Below are 24476 nucleotides of genomic sequence, written 5' to 3'. Positions count from 1 at the left end.
CCATCAATTTTGAAGCTTAGCTTAGCAGGGTACACAATTCTGGGCTGGAAATTGTTCTGTTTAAGTAGATTAAAGGTAGATGACCATTGTCTTCTTGCTTGGAAAGTTTCATTAGAGAAGTCTGCAGTCACTCTGATGGATTTGCCCCTGTAGGTCAACTGGCGCTTACTCCTGGCAGCTTGCAGAATCTTTTCTTTTGTCTTGACTTTGGACAGGTTCATCACAATGTGTCTTGGAGAAGCTCGGTTAGAGTTGAGGCGACCTGGGGTCCGATAGCCCTCTGAAAGTAGTGTGTCAGAATCTTTGGTGATATTTGGGAAATTTTCTTTTATAATATTCTCTAGTATGGCTTCCATTCCTCTGGGGCATTCTTCTTCCCCTTCTGGAATTCCTATAACTTGTCTGTTGGAACGCTTCATAAAGTCCCATAATTCTGACAGTGAATGTTCTGCTTTCTCTCTCTTCTTTTCTGCCTCTTTTACTATCTGAATTATCTCAAAAACTTTCTCTTCTACCTCTGAAATTCTTTCTTCTGCATGGTCTAACCTGTTGCTGATACTTTCCATTGCATCTTTAAGTTCCCTGATTGACTGTTTCATTTCCTTCAGCTCTGCTATATCCTTTTTGTATTCTTCATATCGTTCATCTCTGATTTGATTCTGTTTTTGGATTTCCTTTTGGTTATTTTTCACTTTATTAGCAGTTTCCTTCATTGTTTCCATCATTTCTTTCATTGTTTTCAACATGTGTATTCTAAATTCCCTTTCTGTCATTCCTAACATTTCTGTATAGGTGGAATCCTCTGCAGTAGCTGCCTCATGGTCCCTTGGCAGGGTTGTTCTGGACTGGTTCTTCATGTTGCCTGGAGTTTTCTGCTGATTCTTCCTCACAGGTGATTTCTTTTATCTGTTTCCTTGCCCTAATTTTCCTTTCACTTCCTCTTGCTCTTTAAGTTCTTGTGCCTGTGGACTAAGGGTTACAGGACCAGAAGGGTGAGAAGGTTTAAAAGCAAAAAAGGGATGAAAGAAAGGAGGACCGAGTGATAAGGAAAAAAAAGAAAAATAGAGAAAGGAGAGGGGGTGGGTAAAAGGAATATTGACAAAAAGAAGAGAGGCACAGAAAGAGGGAGACAGAGCAATATAGGTGTACAGTACGGTACTTTGATACAACCTTAAAAAAAAAAACCACCTTCTGGGGGTGCCCAGTTTGGTGGTTCCCTTGAGGTCAGCAGCTCTTTGCTAACCTGATCAGACACAGTACCCCACCTCCACCAAGTAGAGAGGAAAGACAAAAATGCTATAAATCAAACCAAAACAAGCAAACAGAAAACTTTACGGGATAAAATTGGCTGGAAAAAACAAATAATAGCGGTAGAAACACTAACAAAAGTGAAGTTCTAATTATTGAAATAGGCAGCAGTGGGAAATTATAATTAAACTAGAAAAATTGAGAAAGAAAAAGGATCTGTATGGAAAAGGTTGAACTTAAAAAACAAAACAACAATCCACAACATCAAAAAAAACACAACCAAACCAAAAAAAAAAAAAAAAAAACACAACCAAAAACAAAGCAGTATGTATATGTTATTGAATATTGTCTGGGCAACACGTGGTCTTCTGGGGTATGAGATGTTAATCACAGTTCTAATACGACTGGAGGCTGCTAGTTTCTCAAACCCCAGCAGGTAGACACCCTAAATCTCTCTTCAGCCCACTTAAAAGGCACTTTGAACTTGTTCACTTACTGAGCAGAAGCTTTCTCAGGGAAGTGCTTGTCGCTGGAATCACTGCTGAAGTGGCTATCTACTTACCCTGTGTGTCAAAACTGGTCTCCCTCTGCCCCGAGGGTTAGGGCTGCAAGGAGGCTCAGACCCCGCCCTTAGGCTACTTGGTCGCTGGGTTACCAGCTCCCACCCAATTCCAGCTCTGTGACCCTGAGGGCAGAGCTTTCCAGGGCAGATCGCTCACAATGTCTGCCTGTGACCCAGAGCCCAACACTATTAGCTCCGTCTGGCTCAGCGGCTCAGACTGGGGCCCTAGACAAAGGCCAAAGTTCTCCGCACTCCCGCTCAGACTCTCCCCAAGGCAGTTCAGCTGAGTGCCAAGTCCAAAGACACCAAAACAGTTCACAGGTAAGGCCTTTCTGGTTTGCAGTCTCGCTGCTACTGAACTTACAGTTGCGGGTGGGTTTAGACGGATTGAACACACGCGACCACTTGCTGGTTTTCCACTGTTTTAGTCCTCCTCTTGGGGTCCAGAAGTCTCTCGCTGACTCCCTGTATCCTCTCAGGGGTGATGATAGGCAGATCTCACCAGCCAGAGATGCCTGGAGTCCTATATCCCCAGACTCACGGTGCCCAGATGCAAGGAAGCTGTTACTCGGCTACCATCTTGCTCCGCCTCCGAGAATCTCTTCTTTTAAGGCCACCAATCCTCCACCAGAATTCTGAGTCCACCAGGCACTCAGCAAGCAGCCCGGGGGGAAACAGTGAAACAGAAATCTCACAACAAGGAAAAATCTGGGCTCCTCAGCCACCTTTTGCTTCACAGCAAGATTTCAAGGTCGTTGATTTCCAGAGAAACTAGTGTACCCTGTGAGAACTGTGGTGTGCCTGAAACGAAGGCACCTAAGCCACACTCCACTCACTCCACTCCTGAAGATGTTCTACAATGCTGTCCAATCCCTCCTTCTGCTGTTTGCTAATTAGCTCACAGAAGCAGGTGCCTCGTCACTCCAACCGTGAGGTAGAGTTCTACCACATGACCCATTTACACTCCAGGACAAAATGGGCGATGTTTAAATCTTTTAAAGTACAGAAAGCTCTTGGGAGAGAACCTGGAATAATGTCAGCATGCAGGAAATGCTAGCAGTTTCTCTGAGAAAAGATCTCATAAAGAGAGAAAAAATGTGTTACAGGAGATAGGTGGTTAATGTATTTTGGTTTTGTTTGTTTGTTAGTTTAAGGAAAAGTATCTTTTTTTTGAAAGTGGAAATTTTTAACTAGAAGTGCATAGGGGAGGCCATGCAGACTTGGTACTGTTTCAATATTTTGTTTACGTAGGCTTTTTTTTTTTTTTTTTCCAGAGAGGGTCATTGTTTCAACAAGTTCTCAAAGGGTTTTATGATTCAAGAAAATTTAGGAGGTCTGGGCATGATAGCTCATAAGACAGGTGGATTGCCTAAGCTCAGAAGTTCAAGATCAGCCTGAGCTAGAGTGAGACCTAATCTATAAACATATCTGGGTGTTGTGGCAGGCACCTGTAGTCCCAGCTACTTGGGAGGCTGAGGAAGGAGAATCTCTTGAGCCAAAGAATTTGAGGTTGCTGTGAGCTATGATGCCATAGCACTCTACTCAGGACGACAGAGTGAGACTCTGTCTGAGAAAAGGAAAAGGAAGGATAGGATAGGATAGGATAGGATAGGATAGGATAGGAAAGGAAAGGAAAAAGAAAGGGAAGGGAAAGGGGACAGAAAACAAAAGAAAAAGGAAAACAAAAGAGGAAAGAAGGAAGGAAGAAAGAAACGTTAGGAGGCTGAGAAAGGTAGTGGTGTAAAACCTCTGGCCCAGGCAGCCTTCAGGCCTGGCATTCTCCATCATCTCATGAGACAAACTGCATAATCATCCCATTGGCAGGGGCTCAAGGACCACAGCAAAGCGATGGCACCAAAGTAGGCTTGGACGCAGGTGCTTCAGACTCATCCTTCTTCCCCAGGAGACACACAGTGTGACGAGAGAAAAATGTGCTCTGCAGCTTCCAGACAAGTTCTCATCCTCCCTGAATAGATGCCTGAGAGTGGCCAAAGGAATAGACAGGCAATTCCTGGGGTGGTTTCAGGAAAAAGGCATTAAGACTGGCCTACGGAGGCCAAGATGAAGTTGATAGACAAGGTAACCCTCTGATTTCACTTTATAAAACTTTAAAAGGATGAGTTTGAACCAGAGGAGCCCTAAGTAACCTCTGAGTCCTGTAACTGTTGTTTTTGATCTTCAGGGGCCTAGATTTGCCCCGTTTGTGGACTTTCTCAAGCAGTGCCACAGAATGAGGACTCTAGCAAAGCTCAGATTGTTGTGGAGGGATGGGTGGGGCAGCGGACCCAGTGGGCCATGGACTGAATCCACCAAGTATGGAACGCAGGAAGGTCGCTCTGATGGAAGGGAGACTAGCACTGCTACATACTCTGATACCAGCGAGATAAGGCTGAAGTCCGTAGAGCCTAACAATCAAGAAATTGATATTACTAAAGTTGTGCTCTAATTTTGGAGTAATTAGAAGTCCAAATTTGAGATGTCCATACCATGTATGAATGAGGGCACTGTTAAAGATAAATGGTAATGTTTATGAGAGAATCAGAGGGGATGTGTACCGCCAAGGATCCATTGGACTTTCATTCCCAGTGAGAACCATAATCAGAACATCATCCTCAAGAGGCGAGCTCCTAAGAAGGAACAAATTTCCTTCTATTACATAACTGTCATCTTTCATATGAAAGTCTTCATGAAGAATGGCTTCTAAATTCAGCCTCGATGATATCCAATATGTAACAACTATTCAAATAACTTAAATTATTTCCTAGATCAACTATAGTGCCACTTTTATTACATACAGAAGGTGCCAAAAAAAGGTATGCATATTTTAAGAAAGCAAAAACTATTAAAATTGTAGTACTCAAATCGCATTTGACTTCTGCAATTACAAGATATTCAAGGTACAATATCCAAGTAACAAATGTTATTGGTATATATTGAGTATTACAATTCTAATAGTTTCCCCTTATAATAAAAACTGTATTAAAATTGTAATAATCAATATATACTAATAACAAAAGATGAATGTGAGTCACCTCTTGTAACTGTAGAAATCAAACGTGACTTGAGTTTTACAAATTTAATACATTTTTGGCGCCCTGCGCATGCCAGGACCCCACTTGCTCTCGGAATAGGGCCCTCTGGCTGCGCATTCTTCCACTTTTCCCAGGCTACACAATGGCATCAACTTTGCTGCAATGCTCCAGACCAGAATTTTGCAGAATTCAAGAAGCTGACATAAAATAACCTGGGGGCGGGATTGATCCACAATGCCGGGTCTCTTTTGTAAGTCAGAAGATACCCAGTAAGGAAGCGCATGCTCGCTGCACGTCTCAGTCCTCAAATGGGTGCTGGTGCCCTGGAATTAGGAGGGCGTCTGTGCTAACAAGTGCCCCTGTCAGCCCCTCTTCGCTGGTGGTAAACCATTCCTTCTTGAAGTCGGCTTTGTCTATCCCTGTCCACCTGGCTTGCGAGCCCGGCTGGGCCTCACCTCCCCAGCAGAGGCTCTCCATCTCGCCTGCACGGCCTCTCCAGCGGGGACCTGCCTCCCTGTCCCTCCCTGAGCAGAGCAGCGGTGCACTGCCTCCAGGGCTGGCTGCGAACTCACGGCCAGCACCTACCACCCACCAGCAGCGTGGTGACCACGTTTATTTTATTGACTCATTTAATTCCCACTTTAACTCATGAGCTAGTTTCTATTATAATCCACATTTTTCAAAAGAGGAAACTGAGACCCAGAGAGGATAAGAAAGACTTGCCCAAGGTCATCAGGGCTTTTAAGCCGGGGCACCAAGAGCTCAGATCTTCTGATTCAGCCTACTACCCTTTCCACAACATTAAACTGCACCTCCCCCAACAAAAACAGGACCGGGTTATACAATCATTGATTTTAAAATGTCACTGGTGTTTTATTAAAATGTCACTGGTATTTACTCAGATCCTCAAGTTTCTACCAAGGTGACATCATAATGGCCACAGATGGTTCTTTGGGAGTGGATGTCACTCAGGAAGACTCTACAACCATTTTCCCTCTCCTGCTCTCTAAAACGAGGATAAGAATGTTCATCCTACTTAACTGGGAGCTCAAAGGAGATAATAGATAGGAAGGCATTTGGAAAAGTGAAATGTCTGTGCAGTAGAACTACTGAGCTAGTGAAACCTTTACTTTCCACTTTGTTTCATGCACAAAATTATTTAAAATATTGCATAAAATTACCTTTAAGTTGTGTATATAAGATGCACATGAAACAAGTGATTTGGACCCCATCCTCAAGATAGCTCATTCTGTGTATGCAAATATTCCAAAATCCAAAACCCCCTGAAATCCGATGCCTCTGGTCCCAGCATTTTGCATAAGGGGTGCACGGCCTGTATTTATTGTTAGTTTCTATGTGGATGAAACATTTCTGCTCCACGTTACATTATTCTGCTTCTGCTTATGTCAACTGTTCTATATTACTTGAGAGGAAAGAATTAAATGAAAACGATTCTATTATCTGCAAAGCGTCCAAATGTGTCATTTAGTTAATCCTTTGATTTTCTCAAACCCCACTAGAAAACAGTGCTCTAATTTGCAACAACAGCAAAGAGCTTTCAGCATACTTTTTTTCTGAATAGGCAAGTGTCTCTTCATGGAACAAAAGCTCTCCTTGCATTGTGAATTTGGAGTATCACTTGGTTGGTTTAGTTCTCTGTTTTCTGATTTTACTATGGACATCTGTCTCTGGTCCATTTTGATAATTCTGATTCATGATAATTTTATTGCCTAGCTAATGAACCCTAATTTTCTGGCATGGCTGTGAAGAGTCTCCATCTTAGCCCCTGTCCCCTTTTTCCAGCTTTATTTCTCATGACCCCCTTTGTATTTTAGGTCACATTTTCCTAACTGTGTATCTCTGCTTAGATCACCTGCTTTCTTCACACCAACTCTGCTCATTGAAATTTGACTGGTCCTTCATGGCCCAGACCAACACTAGCCACTGTGTTGTGTTACTCTGACACCCACAACACTTTGCTAATACTTCTGCTGGGGAACTCCCCAGATTTGACATTGCATTATTATGGGTTTGCTTATGAGCTTGCCATCTGCACTACAGTCTGATAGACATCTGCAGGCACCATGAACCCAGCAAGTGACTGCATAGGGGAGGAGGCTTTCCTGAATGCTTTATGAATGACTAAACATTTCAATTCAAACATATGTTCCCTACAATCTGTATTTTTGTTTGTTTGTTTGTTTTGGCAGGGGCCGGGTTTGAACCCACCACTTCTGGTATATGGAGCCGGTGCCATACTCCTTGAGCCTCAGACGCAGCCCAGTTCCCTACAATCTGAAAGAATGAGATCTTTTAAGAGATTTTTTACCCTTCATTCCATTTAAGAGTTATATCACTTTCCTTATTTGCCAGATTTAGCCATAGCATGTATAACATGATGTGCAAACACTGCTAGGTGTTTCTCTACCTAAAACCATAGCCCTTGGAAAAAATGAAAAGCTTCTGCCATGAGTATCTGAAGCTCTGCAGTCACATAAGGACGGAGCGAATACAACTATGAATCTGAGCCAACCTTTAGGACGGCTTCAGTCTTTACTAAATTATTGCATGTCCTTAAGGCTGCCTTTGCTTTTAAATTCCAGTAATCCAGAAAACACTCCAATTTGCTTATTTTTCTGTGATGAGTCATAAAATGTGACATTTATATTATGTAAAAAATTGCACTTGAATCCATTTATAATCAAAGTTTTCAGAAATTATAATTGAAAGGGGTACTTTTAGGATGAGCTACTTTCCCAAAGAAAATAGAAACAGGTTATATATATAATCATTGATTTTAAAATATTGTTGTTATTGGTAATAAAATATTTTAGATTAAGACATCTCATCTACCAATGTCCTCAAATTTCTATCAAGGTGACATCATAAGGACCACAGATGGCCCTTAGGAATATGGATATCACTTAGGGGAAAAAAGCAATCTATTTTAAGTTCAGATTTCATAGCAATAAGAAATTTTGCTAAAATTCAAGAGCCATTTCCTCTAAATATTACTATTTCTTTCCTTTTTTATTTCAGAAAATTTCAGCCTTTTTGTACTCCCTTTCAAAATTTTTTTTTTTTTTTTGGAGACAGGTTGTCACTTTGTCTCCTGGGTACAGTGGAGCATCTCAGCTCACTGTGGGCTCTGAAGTGATCCTCCTGCCTCAGCCTCTGGAGCAGCTGGAAGTACAGATGTGTGTCACCATGCCCAGCTTTTTTTCTTACTTTTTTTTCAGAGATGGGGTCTTGCCATGTTGCCCAGGCCAGTCTTGAGCTCCCAGGCTCAAGCAATCCTTCTACCTCAGCCTCTCAAAGTGCTAGGATCATTGTTTCCAGTCCAAAGATTTTTATAACCTTTCCTTATGACATTTATAAAATAGCATTTCTCTGACAGGAAGAAATGTGCAATACTTTTTATTTAAATACAAATAAATTTATATGGTGACAGAAATACTAAATTGAATTTATGTAAGAAACCAGCAAAGCAAGCTGGGTGGCCTCAGCCCTAGGATTGTGGAAAGGAATGTGCAGCCATGTCTGTGACCAAGGAGAATGGTACCATCATCTTTCCTGTCTCCAAAATGGCCTTCTCTATTTGCAGAAGACTTCAGTGCCCCCCAGCACCCCAGGGATGTCCACACACCAGTGTAAGTGTGAACGTTGTCAGAATCAAGATGGGGTAACAGGGTTAAGAAAACTCTGGCAGATGGAGCTGGGGAAAGCCTTGGAGGGAGGCTCTCAGGCTTGTCTGCCTGGTCAGAAAAACTATCACAAGACTCTTCAAAAACCACAACCTTGCACAAAGACCGTTGGGAGCTACACAAAAACACTTCTGCAAGGACGGCTGCCCAGCACTGCCTGTCATCCTGTTACTGATCTTTGTAGCCAAGGATAATTATTTCCAAACAATTACATCACCTCCTTATTTGTCTTTCCCTCCCCCAGAGCACACACAGTTAGCTACAGTGCGTGGGTTCCCATTTCAATGCTTTATTTCCAATAAACACCTTTTCCTTTTAGAGTGTCTCTCTCTGCATTTAGGTGGCTGCAAGCCTCCTAAAACACAGTCTCTGATGCTGTCCTTATAAGTGGATATTCCTCAAGTTGAGTTCCTTGCTTCTGAGAAGAGATGGAGCACAGGTCAAAGCTTGAGAAACACCACTTGTGGGTAAAATTAGGTTGATGTAGCATTTATTTAAAAACACACCTGAGTGGGGCGGCACCTGTGGCTCAGTCAGTAAGGTGCCAGCCCCATATACTGAGGGTGGCGGGTTCAAACCCGGCCCCGGCCAAACCCCGGCCAAACTGCAACCAAAAAATAGCCGGGCGTTGTGGCGGGCGCCTGTAGTCCCAGCTGCTTGGGAGGCTGAGGCAAGAGAATCGCTTAAGCCCAGGAGTTGGAGGTTGCTGTGAGCTGTGTGAGGCCATGGCACTCTACCGAGGGCCATAAAGTGAGACTCTGTCTCTACAAAAAAAAAAACAAAAAAAACCAAAAAAAAACCAAACACACCTGAGGGCTTTCTTCTCCTCCCCAGGGGGAACTTTTCATCACCATAGCCTTCCCCACAGCTCTCCCCTCTTGCCCTCCCCTTTGCATACATAAATGCCAGGTATATGTTTAAGATTTATTATAGTGCAAAGGGCATTTTTGGTAAAAATTATATATTCAAAGTAACTGGGAAGCTCACATCGGGCAGACTGGCAGGTGCTCTCTGTCATCACTCACCAATAGAGCAACTTCAGGTCTGCGGCTGGTCAGTCTCTAGTTGTCCGCCAGGTAGAGGAGTCTGATAGAGAACATAGATTCATACAGTTTTTTGAGTTTTCTTTTGTTTTAAATTTATTTTTTTTATTTTTACATGTACATGTGTTAATTAGGTTTCCATTTTTTTCGACTTCACAAAATTAAAAAGACTTAAAATTTAATAACAACAACAATGTTTAAGATAAGGATTAGAAACAAAAACCTTGTAGAGAATAAACAAAAATAAATTGAGTTTTCTTTTTTGAGACAGTCTCACTTTGTGTCCTAGGTAGAGTGGCATGGTGTCACAGTTCCCTGTAACCTAATGGGTTTAAGCGATACTCTTGCCTCAGCCCCCCAAAATGCTAGGACTACACAGGGTGAGCCACCACTCCAGCCTTGTTTTTTATTCTTCTTTTTTTTTTTTTATCACAACTGTGTACATTAATGCATTTATGGTGTACAATGTGCTGATTTTATATTCATTTTGGAATGCTTACATCAAACTGGTTAGCATAGCCTTCACCTTTCTTACTTAATTGTTGAGTTAAGACATTTATACTCTACTCTTAATAGATTTGACATGTACCCTTGCATTATGCACAATAGATGAGGTCCCACCAATTACCCTCCCTCCACCCAGCCTTCCTTCTCCCCTCCCCTCACTCTTCTCTTCCCTCCTTCATTCTGGGCTATGGTTGTGTTTTATCATTCATATGAAAGTGTGAGAGATTATATATTGGTTTCATATTAGTACTGAGTACATTGGATACTTTTTCTTACAATCTTGAGATACTTTACTAGGAAGAATATGTTCCAGCTCCATCCATGTAAACATGAAAGAGGCAAAGTCTCCATCTCTTTTAAGGCTGCATAATATTCCATGGTGTACATATACCACAATTTGTTAATCCATTCATGGGTTGATGAGTACTTGGGCTGCTTCCATGACTTGGCAATTATGAATTGAGCTGCAATAAACATTCTGGTGCAAATATCTTTGTTGTAAAATGATTTTTGGTCATCTGGATATATACCTATTAGAGGAATTGCAGGATCATATGGCAAGTCTACTTTTAGTTCCCTAAGTGTTCTCCAAACTTCTTTCCAAAAGGAACATATTACCTTGCATTCCCACCAGCAGTGCAGAAGTGTTCCTTTCTCTTCACATCCACGCTCACTTTGAGATATCATCTAACTCCAGTAAGAGTAGCCCACATAAAAAAATCTCCAAACTACAGATGTTGGCATGGATATGTAGAGAAGGAAACACGTGTTTTTTATTCTGATTGTGGAGGCTCTCAGACTTTCTCAGTTCCCAGCACCTTCATTGTCTTTACAATTTTTCTTGGAAACTATAGACAAAAAGAAGTACCTAAATATTCTAGGCCAAAGTAAGTACCTAAAGGGTCTACACAAATTAATGGTCATTTGACTGGTATCTGATAAATGTCACTGTTTTTCCCTTAGAATTTGAAATGTCCTGTGGCACTCCTATGAGTTGCACCTCTGGGGCAACTTGCCATGCAGTCTGGGGGCCTTGTCTTTACAATTTATGGCATTTAGGAAAAGAAACTTTTCCCATTCACATACAATTTCCATATGAAAAATGACTAAATAAAAATTGCTATGGTTTCACTTTTCTTCAGAAAACAAAATGCTGATGCATATCAATATGGATAGATCTCAAATGTAATATCAGGTGATAAAAGGCAAATTGCACCTAACTTTTATAACATGTGCAAAATAATAGCATTTATTTAAAATTTATATCCTATTTATGGATACAAATGTGTAGCAAAGTGAAAACTGGAAGGATGCACAATCCCTTCAATGGAGTAGTGAGCAGTCTCTCAGGTGGACGCAGACTAGAAGGAGCACAAAGAAGACCCCAATTTTATCTACAACATTTTAAATTTGTAGTGATATTAAAATATGAAAGGCAAGCATGACCAAATGTTAATGCTTGCTGGGCAAAGGTGTTTCTTATATTAGTCTCTGTAGTTTTCCATATTAGAACATTCTTGGGTGGGGCCAGTATCCGGAGCCTATTTATCATTCTAACACTCTGGGAGGCGGAAGTGGGAAGAGTCCTTGAGGTCAGGAACTTGAGGCTGCAGTGAGCTATGACAACAACACTGTCCTCTACCCAGGGTGACAGAGGGAGACCCAGTTTCAAGAAAACAAAAATAAAAATTAAACATTTTGGGGGGAAAGGGGGGGGAAGGTGGGTGGAGGGAGGGTGCTTGGTGGGATTACATCTGCGGTGAATCTTACAAGGCTATATGTGAAACTTAGTAAATGTAGAATGTAAATGTCTTAACACAATAACTAAGAAAATGCCAGGAAGGCTATGTTAACCAGTGTGATGAAAATGTGTCAAATGGTCTATAAAACCAGTGTATGGTGCCCCATGATCGCATTAATGTACACAGCTATGATTTAATAATAAAAAAAAAAGAAAAAAATTAAACATTCTTTTTTTTTTTTTTTTTGAGACAGAGCCTCAAGCTGTCACCCTGGGTAGAGTGCTGTGACATCACAGCTCCCAGCAACCTCCAACTCCTGGGCTGAAGAGATTCTCCTGCTCCACCTCCCAAGTAACCGGGACTACAGCTGCCCGCCACAATGCCCAGCTATTTTTTGGTTGCAGCCATCATTGTTGTTTGGCAGGCCCGGGCTGGATTTGAACCTGCCAGCTCATATGTATGTGGCTGGCGCCTTAGCCACTTGAGCCACAGGTGCTGAGCCATAAAACTAAACATTCTTTTCTTTTTTGAAACAGAGCCTCGAGCTGTTGCCTTGGGTAGAGTGCTATGGCATCATAGCTCACAGCAACTTCTAACTCCTAGGCTCAAGTAATTCTCCTGCCTCGGCCTCCCAGGTACCTGGGACCACAGGCACCTGCCACAACGCCCGGCAATTTTTTTTTTTTTTTTTTTTTTGGTTGCAGGTGTTATTGTTGTTTGGCAGGCCAAGGCTGGATTCGAACATGCCAGCTCAGGTGTATATGGTTGGTGCCTTAGTCACTTGAGCCACAAGTGCTGAGCCGCCTCACTTTGTCACCCTCAGTAGGGTGCTGTGACAGCACAGCACCCTCCAGCTCTTGGTCTTAAGTGATTCTCATGCCTCAGCCTCTCGAGTAGCTGGGACTGCTAGCGCCTGCCACAATGCCCAGCTATTTTTGTTGTTGTTGTTGCTGTTTGGCTGAGGCTGGGTTTGAACCTGCCACCGTTGCTGTATGGGGCCGGTGCCCTATTCACTGAGTCATAGGCACCACCCAACATTCTTAAACCCAGAAAGTATTGAACAATACTTAAAGGAGGTAGATTACACTGACCACCTCCTCCAGTTGACCTAATTTTCATAGACCAGACACGCACCACATGTACTTACCAGTTCAGTGGGCCCAGTTCCTGTGTTGATCACCTCTGTGTTTTGACTAGTTTGTTGTATTCCCTTAGGTGGTCAACCTACCGAGGTTCTAATGCACCATATAATGTTCATGTTTTTTGTTTATTTCCCATCTCCCTTAATAAAACATAAGTTCCATTAAAGTTGAGACGTTGTCTATTTTACTTCAAAGTACATGCTAGCGTGATGCCTGACACAACAGCAGATGCTCAAAGGCATTGTTGACCATGTGAGTAAATGAATCAATCACACCTGCATATTGCTCTGCATCTTGACTTTTCACTTAATGACATATTTACCCGAGGAGGAGCAAGATGGCAGCCAAGTAACAGCTTCCTTGCATCTGGGCACCGTGAGTCTGGGGATATAGGACTCCAGGCATCTCTGGCTGGTGGGATCTGCCTATCATCACCCCTGAGAGGATACAGGGAGTCAGCAAGAGACTTCTGGACCCCAAGAGGAGGACTAAAACAGTGGAAAACCAGCAAGTGGTCGCATGTGTTCAATCCGTCTAAACCCACCCGCAACTGTAAGTTCAGTAGCAGCGAGACTGCAAACCAGAAAGGCCTTACCTGTGAACTGTTTTGGTGTCTTTGGACTTGGCACTCAGCTGAACTGCCTTGGGGAGAGTCTGAGCGGGAGTGCGGAGAACTTTGGCCTTTGTCTAGGGCCCCAGTCTGAGCCGCTGAGCCAGACGGAGCTAATAGTGTTGGGCTCTGGGTCACAGGCAGACATTGTGAGCGATCTGCCCTGGAAAGCTCTGCCCTCAGGGTCACAGAGCTGGAATTGGGTGGGAGCTGGTAACCCAGCGACCAAGTAGCCTAAGGGCGGGGTCTGAGCCTCCTTGCAGCCCTAACCCTCGGGGCAGAGGGAGACCAGTTTTGACACACAGGGTAAGTAGATAGCCACTTCAGCAGTGATTCCAGCGACAAGCACTTCCCTGAGAAAGCTTCTGCTCAGTAAGTGAACAAGTTCAAAGTGCCTTTAAGTGGGCTGAAGAGAGATTTAGGGTGTCTACCTGCTGGAGTTTGAGAAACTAGCAGCCTCCAGTCGTATTAGAACTGTGATTAACATCTCATACCCCAGAAGACCACGTGTTGCCCAGACAATATTCAATAACATATACATACTGCTTTGTTTTTGGTTGTGTTTTTTTTTTTTTTTTTTTTTTTGGTTTGGTTGTGTTTTTTTTGATGTTGTGGATTGTTGTTTTGTTTTTTAAGTTCAACCTTTTCCATACAGATCCTTTTTCTTTCTCAATTTTTCTAGTTTAATTATAATTTCCCACTGCTGCCTATTTCAATAATTAGAACTTCACTTTTGTTAGTGTTTCTACCGCTATTATTTGTTTTTTCCAGCCAATTTTATCCCGTAAAGTTTTCTGTTTGCTTGTTTTGGTTTGATTTATAGCATTTTTGTCTTTCCTCTCTACTTGGTGGAGGTGGGGTACTGTGTCTGATCAGGTTAGCAAAGAGCTGCTGACCTCAAGGGAACCACCCAACTGGGGCCCAGAAGGTGTTTTGTTTTTTTTTTAAGGTTGTATCAAAGTACTGTACTGTACACCTATATTGCTCTGTCTCCCTCTTTCTGTGCCTCTCTTCTTTTTGTCAATATTCCTTTTACCCACCCCCTCTCCTTTCTCTATTTTTCTTTTTTTTCCTTATCACTCAGTCCTCCTTTCTTTCATCCCTTTTTTGCTTTTAAACCTTCTCACCCTTCTGGTCCTGCAACCCTTAGTCCACAGGCATGAGAACTTAAAGAGCAAGAGGAAGTGAAAGGAAAATTAGGGCAAGGAAACAGATAAAAGAAATGTCCCGTGAGGAAGAATCAGCAGAAAATTCCAGGCAACGTGAAGAACCAGTCCAGAACAACCCCGCCAAGGGACCATGAGGTAGCTACTGCAGAGGATTCCACCTATACAGAAATGTTAGGAATGACAGAAAGGGAATTTAGAATACACATGTTGAAAACAATGAAAGAAATGATGGAAACAATGAAGGAAACTGCTAATAAAGTGGAAAATAACCAAAAGGAAATCCAAGAACAGAATCAAATCAGAGATGAACGATATGAAGAATACAAAAAGGATATAGCAGAGCTGAAGGAAATGAAACAGTCAATCAGGGAACTTAAAGATGCAATGGAAAGTATCAGCAACAGGTTAGACCATGCAGAAGAAAGAATTTCAGAGGTAGAAGACAAAGTTTTTGAGATAACTCAGATAGTAAAAGAGGCAGAAAAGAAGAGAGACAAAGCAGAACGTTCACTGTCAGAATTATGGGACTTTATGAAGCGTTCCAACAGACAAGTTATAGGAATTCCAGAAGGGGAAGAAGAATTCCCCAGAGGAATGGAAGCCATACTAGAGAATATTATAAAAGAAAATTTCCCAAATATCACCAAAGATTCTGACACACTGCTTTCAGAGGGCTATCGGACCCCAGGTCACCTCAACTCTAACCGAGCTTCTCCAAGACACATTGTGATGAACCTGTCCAAAGTCAAGACAAAAGAAAAGATTCTGCAAGCTGCCAGGAGTAAGCGCCAGTTGACCTACAGAGGCAAATCCAACAGAGTGACCGCAGACTTCTCTAATGAAACTTTCCAAGCAAGAAGACAATGGTCATCTACCTTTAATCTACTTAAACAGAACAATTTCCAGCCCAGAATTGTGTACCCTGCTAAGCTAAGCTTCAAAATCGACGGAGAAATCAAATCATTTACGGATATACAAACATTGAGGAAATTCGCCACAACAAGACCAGCTCTACAGGAAATACTTCAACCTGTTCTGCACACTGACCACCACAATGGATCAGCAGCAAAGTAAGAACTCAGAAATTAAAGGACAGAACCAAACCTCCACACTGATGCAAAAGATAAAACTAAGCAATGGACTCTCACAAAATAAGACTAATAGAATACTACCACACTTATCAATTATCTCAATAACTGTTAATGGCTTGAATTCCCCAATGAAGAGACATAGATTAGTTGACTGGAATAAAAAACACAAGCCATCCATTTGCTGTCTGCAAGAAACACACCTGGCTTCAAAAGACAAATTAAAGCTCCGAGTCAAGGGTTGGAAGACAATTTTTCAGGCAAATGGAATTCAGAAGAAAAGAGGAGTTGCAATCTTATTTTCAGATACATGTGGATTTAAAGCAACTAAAGTCAAAAAAGACAAAGATGGTCACTTTATATTGGTTAAGGGAAAAATACATCAAGAAGACATTTCAATTCTAAATATCTATGCACCCAATGTAAATGCTCCCCGAATCTTGAAACAGACCTTACTTAGTCTGAGCAATATGATATCTGATAATACCATAATAACAGGGGACCTTAACACTCCTCTTACAGAGCTGGACAGATCCTCTAAACAGAAGTTAAACAAGGATATAAGAGACTTAAATGAGACCCTAGAACAACGGTGCTTGATAGACGCATATAGAACACTCCATCCCAAAGATAAAGAATATATATTCTTATCATCACCCCATGGAACATTCTCCAAAATTGATCATATCCTGGGACACAAAACAAATATCAACAGAATCAAAAGAATTGAAATTTTACCTTGTATCTTCTCAGACCATAAGGCACTAAAGGTGCAACTCAACTCTAACAAAAATGCTCGATCCCACCCAAAGGCATGGTAACTAAACAATCTTCTGTTGAATAACAGATGGGTGCAGGAAGAAATAAAACAGGAAATCATTAACTTCCTTGAGCATAACAACAATGAAGACACAAGCTACCAAAACCTGTGGGATACTGCAAAAGCAGTTTTGAGAGGAAAATTCATCGCTTTAGATGCCTACATTCGAAAAACAGAAAGAGAGCACATCAACAACCTCACAAGAGATCTTACGGAATTGGAAAAAGAAGAACAATCTAAGCCTAAACTCAGTAGAAGAAAAGAAATATCCAAAATCAAATCAGAGATCAATGAAATTGAAAACAAAAGAATCATTCAGAAAATTAATGAAACGAGGAGTTGGTTTTTTGAAAAAATAAATAAAATAGATAAACCATTGGCCAGACTAATGAGGAATAGAAAAGTAAAATCTCTAGTAACGTCAATCAGAAATGATAAAGGGGAAATAACAACTGATCCGACAGAGATACAAGAGATCATCTCTGAATACTACCAGAAACTCTATGCCCAGAAATTTGAGAATGTGAAAGAAATGGATCAATATTTGGAATCACACCCTCTCCCTAGACTTAGGCAGGAAGAAATAGAGCTCCTGAACAGACCAATTTCAAGCACTGAGATCAAAGAAACACTAAAAAAGCTTCCAACCAAAAAATGCCCTGGTCCAGATGGCTTCACTCCAGAATTCTATCAAACCTTCAAGGAAGAGCTTATTCCTGTACTGCAGAAATTATTCCAAAAAATTGAGGAAGAAGGAATCTTCCCCAACACATTCTATGAAGCAAACATCACCCTGATACCAAAACCAGGAAAAGACCCAAACAAAAAGGAGAATTTCAGACCAATCTCACTCATGAACATAGACGCAAAAATTCTCAACAGAATCCTAGCGAATAGATTACAGCTTATCATCAAAAAAGTCATTCATCATGATCGAGTAGGCTTCATCCCAGGGATGCAAGGCTGGTTTAACATACGCAAGTCTATAAACGTTATCCACCATATTAACAGAGGCAAAAATAAAGATCACATGATCCTCTCAGTAGATGCAGAAACAGCATTTGATAAAATCCAGCATCCTTTTCTAATTAGAACACTGAAGAGTATAGGCATAGGTGGCACATTTCTAAAACTGATTGAAGCTGTCTATGACAAACCCACAGCCAATATTTTACTGAATGGAGTAAAACTCAAATCTTCTCCTCTTAGAACTGGAACCAGACAAGGTTGTCCTCTGTCACCTTTACTATTCAATGTAGTGCTGGAAGTTCTAGCCAATACAATTAGGCAAGACAAGGAAATAAAGGGAATCCAAATGGGAGCAGAGGAGGTCAAACTCTCCCTCTTTGCTGATGACATGATCTTATACTTAGAGAACCCCAAATACTCAACCACAAGACTCCTAGAAGTCATCAAAAAATACAGTAATGTTTCAGGGTATAAAATCAATGTCCACAAGTCAGTAGCCTTTGTGTACACCAATAACAGTCAAGATGAGAAGCTAATTAAGACACAACTCCCTTCACCATAGTCTCAAAGAAAATGAAATACCTAGGAATATACCTAACGAAGGAGGTGAAGGACCTCTATAAAGAAAACTATGAAATCCTGAGAAAGGAAATAGCAGAGGATATTAACAAATGGAAGAACATACCATGCTCATGGATGGGAAGAATCAACATTGTTAAAATGTCTGTACTTCCCAAAGCAATCTACCTATTCAATGCCATTCCTATCAAAATACCAACATCATACTTTCAAGATTTGGAAAAAATGATTCTGCATTTTGTTTGGAACCAGAAAAAACCCCGTATAGCTAAGGCAGTTCTCTGTAACAAAAATAAAGCTGGGGGCATCAGCATACCAGATTTTAGTCTATACTACAAAGCTATAGTGCTCAAGACAGCATGGTACTGGCACAAAAACAGAGACATAGACACTTGGAATCGAATTGAAAACCAAGAAATGAAACTAACATCTTACAACCACGTAATCTTCGATAAACCAAAGAAGAACATACCTTGGGGGAAAGACTCCCTATTCAATAAATGGTGTTGGGAGAACTGGATGTCTACATGTAAAAGACTGAAACTGGACCCACACCTTTCCCCACTCACAAAAATTGATTCAAGATGGATAAAGGACTTAAACTTGAGGCATGAAACCATAAAAATCCTCCACGAAAGCATAGGAAAAACACTGGAAGATATTGGCCTGGGGAAAGACTTCATGAAGAAGACTGCCATGGCAATTGCAACAACAACAATAATAAACAAATGGGACTTCATTAAACTGAAAAGCTTCTGTACAGCTAAGGAGACAATAACCAAAGCAAAGAGACAACCTACACAATGGGAAAGGATATTTGCATATTTTCAATCAGACAAAAGCTTGATAACTAGAATCTATAGAGAACTCAAATTCATCCACATGAAAAAAGCCAACAATCCCTTATATCAATGGGCAAGAGACATGAATAGAAGTTTCTCTAAAGACAATAGACGAATGGCTAACAAACACATGAAAAAATGTTCATCATCTTTATATATTAGAGAAATGTAAATCAAAACCACCCTGAGATATCATCTAACCCCAGTGAGAATGGCCCAGATCACAAAATCTCAAAACTGCAGATGCTGGCGTGGATGTGGAGAGAAGGGAACACTTTTACACTGCTGGTGGGACTGCAAACTAGTACAACCTTTCTGGAAGGAAGTATGGAGAAACCTCAAAGCACTCAAGCTAGACCTCCCATTTGATCCTGCAATCCCATTACTGGGCATCTACCCAGAAGGAAAGAAATCCTTTTATCATAAAGACACTTGTACTAGACTGTTTATTGCAGCTCAATTTACAATCGCCAAAATGTGGAAACAGCCTAAATGCCCACCAACCCAGGAATGGATTAACAAGCTGTGGTATATGTATACCATGGAATACTATTCAGCCATTAAAAAAAATGGAGACTTTACATCCTTCATATTAACCTGGATGGACTTGGAAGACATTATTCTTAGTAAAGCATCACAAGAATGTAGAAGCATGAATCCTATGTACTCAATTTTGATATGAGGATAATTAATGACAATTATGGTTACGGGGGGGGAACAGAAAGAGGGAAGGAGGGAGGTGGGTGGGGCCTTGGTGTGTGTCACACTTTCTGGGGGCAAGACATGATTGCAAGAGGGACTTTACCTAACAATTGCAATCAGTGTAACCTGGCTTATTGTACCCTCAATGAATCCCTAACAATAAAATAAAAAAGAAAATGATATATTTACCCAACAGATGTATCCTGAAAATCTTGGAAATTTCTTATTAGAGCATTGTCATAGTCCAAAATACCCGAGGCTTAATAATTTACAAAGAAAAAAATGTATTTGGCTCATGATTCTAATGGCTGGAAAATCCAGGACTGGGCAGCTCCATCTGTAAGAGCCTCACACTTCTTCAACTATGACAGCAAGTAGAGGAAGAGCAGGCAGATGCGAAGAGACCACAGGCTAAGAAAGGAAGCCCAGGAGAGAAAGTGAGGAGGTCAGGCTCTTTCCAACAGCCCACTCTCACGGGATCCAAGCTGTTCTGGGAAGAGGGGAACTCACTCATCCTGGGAGGGCATTAATATTCCTGAAGGATCCTACCCCATGAGCCAACACCTCCTATTAGGCCCCACCTCCAACACCTCTTTAGGGATCAAATTCAACATGAGTTTTGGCAGGGACAGACCACATCCGAACGATAGCACATGCATAATTTTCATTTTTTTCCTCATTCTTTTTTCTTAATAGAACTTTATTATTTCATTAGAAAACTCTATCACAATTTATGTTACCAGTTCTATTTAGATTATTTTTTATAAATAACGCCATAATAACAATCTAGTCCACGTGTACTTTAGTGTGTGTAAGAGTATCTGTAGAATAAATTCTTAGAAGTGGAATTGTGGAATTGCTTGGTCAAAAGATGTATACTTCCTTCCTTCCTTCATTCATTTTTTCCTTCCTTCCTTTCTTTCTGAGACAGAGTTGTATTTTGTTGCCTTCATTAGAGTGCTGTGGCATCATAGCTTACAGCAACCTCAAACTTTTGAGCTCAAGCCATCCTCTTGCCTTAGCTTCCCCAGGAGCTGGGACTACAGGCACCTGCCACAACACCCAGCTAGTTTCACAGACAAGGTCTTGCTCTTGATCAGGCTGGTCTCAAACTCCTGAGTTCAAACAATCCATCTACCTCAGCCTCCCAGAGTGGTAGGATTGCAGACATGAGCCATTGCTCCCAGCCCAAAAGATGTATACTTTTTAATTTTAAGAAGATCACCTTCAAAGTACTCCCTTTGGCCATCTGGTGACCGTAGTGATATTCATCAGTGAGGTATGTAACACCTATCTAGGATGAGTTCAGGAACTTAATTATTAGATCTTGTATGACAATAGCTCTAATGGCCATTCCAGAAAAAGAGTTCTAAAATTGCTTTGAAGGGTGGGCTCGTTGCTGGCATCAGTATCTAGCTTCCCAAGGGGAGTATTTCTCAGGTGACCATAGTGACATTCAGGATTGAGGTATGCAGCACTTTTTTTTAGGATGAACTTAATTGTCTGACTATATGTATGTGTGTATACACACACATATATCTCACATTTTCTGTACTCACTCATGAATTGATGGGCATTTAGATTGCCTCTACATATTTGCAATTGTGAATTGTGCTGTGATAAACATTTGAGTGTAGGTGTCCTTTTGATAAAATGACTTCTTTTCCTTTAGGTAGATACCAGTAGTGGGATTGCTGGATCAAATGGTAGATCTACTTTTAGTTCTTTTAGTTCTCTGAGGAATCTCCATAGAGGTTATACTAATTTGCAGTCCTACCAATAGTGGATGAGTTTTGCTTTCTCTCTGTATCCACACCAGCATCTATTGTTTTTGGATTTTTTAACAATGGCATTTTTTAACAGGGGTAATGTGGTTTTAATTTGCATTTTCCTGATGGTTAGAGATGTTGAACATTTTTTCATATATTTGTTGCCCATTTGTCTAACCATTTTTTTTTCTTTTTATTGAGTTTTTACAGCAACATTCCATTGAAATGTTACTGGTTTTGACCTAGCAGAATTTTTAAAAAATTGTTTATGGAGTTGACTTTGTCGATTTTTTATAACACTTTTTCTGCCTGGGTTTTGTGTTAAAAATAAGTTCTGTTCAATCTGATGTATTTAAAAATTCTCACATGGCTTCTTCCCATACTTCTTTAAAATTTAAAGTTAATCAAGTTTTGTTTAAGGAATTTCATATGTGATTCCTTTCACTGTTCGTCAAGTAACCTGACTTTCTCAAACACTAGAATCTTTGAAGATTTATCTTCAAGATAAACCTTGTCTTATCACCCCAAAACTTACTTGTCACAGTTCTTTTATTTTGGCTTCTTTTATCTCCACTTTTATCTCCATGTGCATAAACTGATGAAAAAACAAATTTTCCACTAAGAATCTTTGGGATCTAATTTCTTCAAGCAAGTTACTTGAGAGTCATTTTCAGAGTACATGGATTTACCTGGTTCTCATTTCTGTCGAAAAATGAATGACACAAATCAAATTAGTTCCTAAAGCCATCACACACAAGAAGAATGCAGATCAGCGTGACACGCCAATGACTACGGTAGAAGCAATTTATTAGGTCTTTCATACTTTTAGTGACCATCTTGTAGTTCCTTCCCATAGATCTAACAAATAGTCCTAAGAGTAAAACAAAACCACGGAGTTACTCTATGAAGCATTTCCAATGATGTGTGGCTATGCTTCTTTTTGTACTTTTGTAGTTTTATTTTTATGTGTAAACTTTGATCCATCTGAAATATTTTTTGATGTATTCTGAGAGAGGATTCAATAATTTCTGTCTTCAATAACTCTTCAGTTGCTCTAAACTTTTGACTAAGTCATATTTTCTCTACTTTGAAATGCCATTGTCTTCATTTGTTTTCTATTGCTTATAACAGAATAAGTAAAATTGGGTAATTATAAAGAAAAGGAATTTATTTCTTACAGTTCTAGAGACTGGGAAGTCCAAGATTGAGGGGTGGAATCTGGTGCAAGCCTTGTTGGTACAGGGACTCTCTGTGGAGGCTGAGGCGGCCCAGGGCACCATGTGGTGGGCTGAGGGCTCTCTTCCTCTCCTGACAAAGTCACCAGCCCCTCTTCCATGATAATACATTAACCCCCTAATCCATGAATGAGGGAATCCAGTCATGAAGGCAGAGCCCTCATGATCCAGTCACCCACTAAAGGACTCATCTTTCAATACTACTATGTTGGGGATTAAGTTTCCAACACACTGAACTTGGGGAACACACTCAAACCACAGCAGCCATCTTTGTTACACACTAGACTAGTAGGCACCATGGTGCACTGTGTCTGTGTCTTTGAGTTCTGCTCTGTGTCAGTGACACCTGTGTCTCCTCACACCCCAAGGCTACTTTCTGTCTGTCCATAGTGCTCCCTCATTGCACGTGTGGTCAGGACATCTCTAGATATTCTTGCTGCTTCTTTTTCCCCCTGAAATTTAAAATCAGCTTGTCTATTACTTCTCAACCAATAGTGATTCCCAGGCCAAGGTCAAGACCCAGACCAACAGCAACGGCAACAATGGGTGTTTCAGGACCTCCTGTACATTTATATTCTTCAGCTCTAACCTTACCTATTGCCTTTAGCCCATTTTAATTGCAGAAAAAGTCTTTTTCTCCTTTGTTTCTGAGTTCATTCTTTTCTGATTTCTGGTTTCAGCTGCTACCTTAGTTTCACCTCCACCACTGGATGCGGTTCTGGTGTGGTTCTGGGTTCTGTGCCTCAGCAATCTTCATACCCTTTTTCTTTATTTTTTCTTATTATTCCCTGCTATAGCATAATTTAAAGTGTTTGTTTGAAATCATAATTATAAGAGACTTACCAGGATTAACTTTCATTAACTTCTCTCAGCAAGAGTCTTATCTTGAAACAATCTTTCAGCCATTTCAATTCAAACTGCAGTTTGTGATTCTAACCTTTAGATTTATAAGTATTTTCCACTTGAATTCCTTAAGCTTTAGAGAGAGGACTGGTTTCCATGCACCCACACAAGTGAAGGGCATATTCTATCTTGCAGCTTTCCATTCCTCACAATATGCTTAATGTCTAGTCAATAAATATACCCCACAGGGCAAACGAGAAAAAGAATCGAGTAAAAGAACTCTTGCAGTAAATGTCCGCAGGCATTGTATAAGGTTATTTTTTAAAGCTAAATTAAAAGCTCTACCCACCATTGACAAAACATTATAACCACAGATAAACTACAATTCACACACCTATGAATACATAAAAGGACTGAGGAAACCAAATATAAAATTGGCACATTTAAAAATTAGAATAAATGTCTATAGGATCTATATGAAAAATGCAGAACCATATGTCTTATAGTTTCATTTTGTGGAGATGAAAACTAATCACTAAGTTTGGAGTACAGATCCTTGACTTATCATGAGGGCTACATCCCAATAAATCCAAAATAAGTTGAAATGCATTTAATATACCCAACCCACCAAACATCACAGCTTAGCCCAGCCTACCTTGAATGTGCTTAAAACACTGATACTAGCCTACAGTTGGGCAAAGCCCACTTTATAAGGATGTACTGAGTCTCTTATAAAATTCTGAGAGTGGAAGACAAGATGGGCTTCTGAGTATGGTCTCGATCCAATGCAAGTGCTCTCTCCTGGCAGACCTGGACCGTTGGCAGTCAGAAGCCATTTGCTTTTTGTCTAAGGTACAGTGGGAAGCATTC

The 24476-nt window shown here is 40.7% G+C and overlaps 1 non-coding gene across 1 annotated transcript; it reads right to left on the bottom strand.

The window, feature by feature from the left end:
* Positions 1–22358: 22358 nt before the first annotated feature.
* LOC128587043 (small nucleolar RNA SNORA18) lies at positions 22359–22468 on the bottom strand. Its single transcript, XR_008380474.1, has one exon. It is a non-coding gene; the product is annotated as a small nucleolar RNA SNORA18 (small nucleolar RNA).
* Between the last annotated feature and the right edge of the window lie 2008 nt (positions 22469–24476).

This window comes from Nycticebus coucang, chromosome 5 (genome assembly GCF_027406575.1).
Source record: "Nycticebus coucang isolate mNycCou1 chromosome 5, mNycCou1.pri, whole genome shotgun sequence".
Classification (NCBI taxonomy): domain Eukaryota; kingdom Metazoa; phylum Chordata; class Mammalia; order Primates; family Lorisidae; genus Nycticebus; species Nycticebus coucang.
The sequence above is the reverse complement of the archived record's forward strand: the minus strand, read 5'-3'. Positions and strand labels throughout refer to the sequence as shown.